The following is a 5,000-nucleotide window of genomic DNA, read 5'->3' as shown; positions in this document are numbered from 1 at the left end:
CTGGCCATTTTTGGCTGCGCGAGCGAGCAGCGAGCGGCGGACAGCGAGCGAAGCGAGAGGCATCACCGTCCCTGCTATACGAAAGCCCCATCCAGCCCTGTGCCACCCGGGGGGTTCCAGGGTGCTGAGATGGCTGACATTTTGCTCCGCTCAAGATGGTCACCGCGCAACGCAAAAACAGGCCAAAAACTGGCCAAAACGGGCCAAAACTGGCCATTTTTGGCTGCGCGAGCGAGCGGCGAGCGGCGAACAGCGAGCGAAGCGAGAGGCAGCACCGTCCCTGCTATACGAAAGCCCCATCCAGCCCTGTGCCACCCGGGGGGTTCCAGGGTGCTGAGATGGCTGACATTTTGCTCCGCTCACGACGGTCACCGCGCGACGCAAGAACAGGCCAAAAACTGGCCAAAACGGCCCAAAAACGGGCCAAAACTGGCCATTTTTGGCTGCGCGAGCGAGCGGCGAGCGGCGGACAGCGAGCGAAGCGAGAGGCAGCACCGTCCCTGCTATACGAAAGCCCCATCCAGCCCTGTGCCACCCGGGGGGTTCCAGGGTGCTGAGATGGCTGACATTTTGCTCCGCTCACGACGGTCACCGCGCGACGCAAGAACAGGCCAAAAACTGGCCAAAACGGCCCAAAAACGGGACAAAACTGGCCATTTTTGGCTGCGCGAGGGAGCGGCGAGCGGCGGACAGCGAGCGAAGCGAGAGGCAGCACCGTCCCTGCTATACGAAAGCCCCATCCAGCCCTGTGCCACCCTGTCACGACCTTAGCTGGAATTGCCTAAGGCGTGAGGCACCCTTGCGGCCGAAGACGCGAACTTAGCTTGCGTTGCCTAAGTCGCGGGTCACCCTCGTTGCAAAGACGCGAACTTAGCTTGCGTTGCCTAAGTCGCGCTTTGCCCTTGCGATCTTGCTCCGCAAGGATCAGCCACTTTGTAACCTCTCGCAGGTCCCGAAGGACCTGTAAAAGAGAAAGAAAGTTAGATCGAAAGAACGAGCAACGGACAAGTCCCGAAGTCTCGCGAAAAGGGAAGCTTTACAAGCAAATCGTCGAACACCTTGTGTGCACAAGAGAAAAGAGGGAGAGGGAGGAAAACAAGGCTTTCAAGGATGAACGAACAGCTGCAAGCCCACAAACAGCCGCTCACCTGGTCCCGGACGCAACACCAAGTTCCCGTAAAGGTCACGTGCGAACTTGCGAAAGAGTGTTCAACGCCCGGTATATAACCGAAGCCCCATCCAGCCATGTGCCACCCGGGGGGTTCCTGGGGTCTGAGCTGGCTGACATTTTGGTGAGCGGAGGCAGCACTCCGCTCACCTCCCGCGGCACGCGAAAACGGCTCCGTTTTGGGCTGTTTTGGGGCTGTTTTGCTCGGTTTGGTGAACGGTCGCTTTGCAACGCTGCAGCTTGTTCGAACTTACATATTTACAAGCAAAATGACCCAAAACCATAAGAAAACATGCTGTCAAGCAGCTGTACATGCGGGTGCGAGCGACGAACGGTTCGTTGAACGGAGTTGTTGCGGGTGCGCGACGACCGTTCGTGACATTCTCCCCCACTTAAACTGTCGACGCCCTCGTCGACGCTTGTTGGTAGTTGTTGATGACTTCTTCTTCATGTCGCAGGGCGTCTTCAGGCTCCCAACTGGCTTCAGTTCGGGGAAGCTTTCGCCACTTCACCAAGTACTCTGTCTGCTCCGCTCCGTTGGGTAGCTTTATCTTGCGATCCGCCAGAATGGTTTCCACTCGCTTCTCGTAGGAGGCTGTGATGGGAGGTAGCCGAGTTGGAATACTTCGAGAAGCATCTTGCGGATCCGAATGGTAGGCCTTCAGGTTGCTGGCGTGAAGAACGTTGTGAATTTTGAACCACGCCGGCAGCTGCAACTTGTAAGAAACATTGCCTACTCTGCTGATAATTGGGAAGGGCCCTTCATACTTACGCACCAATCCTTTGTGGACTCTTTTCCTGAAGAATTGGAGTGATGCTGGTTGGAGCTTTACCAACACCAAATCGCCAACTTTGAACTCTTGTGGTCGCCTTCCCAAGTCTGCCCACTTCTTCATCCGTTTTGCCGCCTTCTCCAAGTAAGCCCGCGCAATATCGGCATTTCGATGCCACTCCTTTGCGAAATGGTAGGCTGATGGACTACTCCCAGTATAACCAATTGCCATAGTGTGCGGAGTCGACGGTTGTTGTCCTGTGATAATTTCGAAGGGGCTCTTGTTGGATGCAGAGCTCCGCTGTAAGTTGTAGGAGAATTGGGCGATGTCCAACAGCTTCACCCAATCTCGTTGATTGGCACTCACGTAGTGCCGGAGATACTGCTCTAAGAGCGAATTTATTCTTTCAGTTTGACCATCCGTCTGGGGGTGGAGGCTTGTAGAGAAGTATAACTTTGACCCCAACAATTTGAATAGCTCGGTCCAGAATCGTCCCAGGAACCGAGCGTCTCGATCACTAACAATATTGTGTGGGACTCCCCAATACTTCACTACACCCTTCATCATCAGTCTGGCCGCCTCTTCAGCTGAACAGTGTAGGGGAGCAGCAATGAAAGTTGCATACTTTGAAAACCGATCGACCACCACAAGTATCGATCCAAGTCCCCCTACAGGCGGCAAGCTAGATATGAAGTCTAAGGAAATGCTCTCCCATGGCCTTTCTGGTACAGGCAACGGCTCCAAAAGTCCCACCGGCTTCCGTTGCTCCACCTTGTCTTGTTGGCAAGTAAGGCATGTTCGAACATACTCCTCCACATCAATCCCCATCTTTGGCCAGTAGAAGGCCCTCTCCACGAGAGCCAATGTTCTGTGAATGCCGGGATGTCCAGCCCAAAGGGAATCGTGACACTCTTTCAAGAGTTCACGCCTTAAATTGTCCACTCGGGGAACATAAACTCTATTCCCTTTTGTGTAAACAAGTCCCTCCTGGACCCAAAATCGTCGTGCCTTGCCTTCTTTGATGAGCTGCATCAGGATAACTGCCTGGGGATCACTATACAGTCCATCTCTGATTCGAGAAAGGAAGTTGGAATGTAACTGACTTGTTTGGCCTCTGCCCTCCAGTTGTGCAGCATTCACGCACTCCACCTTCCGACTCAGCGCATCGGCCACGACATTCGCCTTCCCGGGCTTGTATTCCATTGCCATATCAAATTCAGCCAGGAAGTCCTGCCACCGTGCTTGCTTTGGGGAGAGCTTCTTCTGAGTTTGGAAATAACTCAGGGCGATGTTGTCTGTCCTCAGCACAAATCGCGACCCGAGGAGGTAGTGTCGCCAAACTCGTAGGCAGTGGATCACCGCTGTCATCTCCTTCTCATGCACTGGATACCGCCTCTCGGTCTCGTTGAGTTTGCGGCTCTCGTAGGCCACCGGATGACCTTCTTGCATGAGTACTCCACCAATAGCAAAGTCCGAAGCATCGGTATGGACTTCAAAGGGCTCTCCATAGTTTGGCAATTTGAGCACTGGTTCTTCCAGAACAGCAGCCTTCAGATCTTGGAATGCTATCTCACATTTGTCAGACCACTTCCAAGGCTGCTCCTTCTTCAGCAACTCCGTCAGTGGGGTTGCCCGCTTCGAATATCCTGAAATGAAGCGTCGATAGTAGTTGACGAATCCAAGGAAGGATCTCAACTCTGGCACCTTCTTTGGTGTTCGCCATTCCGCAACTGCTTGCACCTTCGACTTGTCCATCCGAATGGAGCCACCACCGATTCGATGCCCTAAGAATAGGATCTCAGTTTGAGCAAAGTAGCATTTCTCCCTTTTTACGAACAAAGTGTTCTCCCTGAGAACCTTGAAAATCGTCCGAAGGTGCTTGACGTGCTCCTCGAGCGTTTGGCTGTAGACGACGATATCGTCCAAGTAGACGACCACGAACTTATCCAAATACTCCTTGAATAGTTGGTTCATGAGAGTACAGAATGTGGCCGGAGCGTTGGTTAAGCCGAAAGGCATCACCAAGAACTCAAACGCTCCATACCTGGTCACACAGGTAGTCTTCGCTTCGTCGCCTTCAGCAATGCGCACCTGCCAATACCCCGACCGAAGGTCGAGTTTTGAGAAATACTTGGCCTTGCCCAGTTGGTCGAACAAGTCCGCGATGAGCGGGATGGGATACTTGTTCTTCACCGTTACTTTGTTGAGGGCTCGATAGTCGACGCATAATCGGAGGCTCCCATCTTGTTTCTTCTGGAAGAGAACTGGAGCTCCGAAAGGTGCTTTTGAGCTGCGGATGAGACCACCGCTTAGCAGTTCACCTAACTGCTTCCTGAGTTCGGCCAACTCTGGCGGGGGCATGCGGTAGGGTGGTCTCGCTGGAGGCTTCACTCCTGGCTCCAGCTCGATACTGTGATCCACGCCTCTGCGTGGTGGGAGAGTCTTCGGCAACTCGGGTGGCATAACGTCTTCGAACTCCTTCAAGACGTTCGCCACTACAGCAGGTTCTTGAATGGCCTCTTCGTTGAGTGGCTCTAGCTTCATAGCAGCCACGAATGTCAGTTCGCCCTTTCGCACCCCTTTCTTCAATTGTAAGGCCGAAATGTGTTGGGGCTCCTTGGTTCCTCTCCGAGAGACGGGAACCACGCAGGGGTCATCGCCTCCCATCATACATAGGGAGTTTAAGAACGGCATCGGCACCAACTTCGCCGCATGCATAAACTCCATTCCAAGAATCACTTGGAAGTCGTCCAGTGGCACGGCCATCATGTTGGTGTTACCGCTCCAAGTCCCGATTTTGATAGGAACACCCTTCGCCAACCCGGAGATTCGCCTGGCCTCCGAGTTCACCGCCTTCATTCGGCTTGGGCTCTTCTCCAATGTCAACCCAAGTCGCTGTGCTTCGCGATCGGCTATGAAGTTGTGGGTAGCGCCCGTGTCCACCATTGCACGGGTCGTTTGGCCATTTAGCTTAATGTCCACATACATTAGTTCGCTGCTTCCTGCTTTTTGTGCCTTCGTCTTCGTGTTCTCCCCCACTTGACCCCGCATAGCGTTCA

Source organism: Musa acuminata, unplaced genomic scaffold (genome assembly GCF_036884655.1).
Source record: "Musa acuminata AAA Group cultivar baxijiao unplaced genomic scaffold, Cavendish_Baxijiao_AAA HiC_scaffold_1126, whole genome shotgun sequence".
Classification (NCBI taxonomy): domain Eukaryota; kingdom Viridiplantae; phylum Streptophyta; class Magnoliopsida; order Zingiberales; family Musaceae; genus Musa; species Musa acuminata.
The sequence above is the reverse complement of the archived record's forward strand: the minus strand, read 5'-3'. Positions refer to the sequence as shown.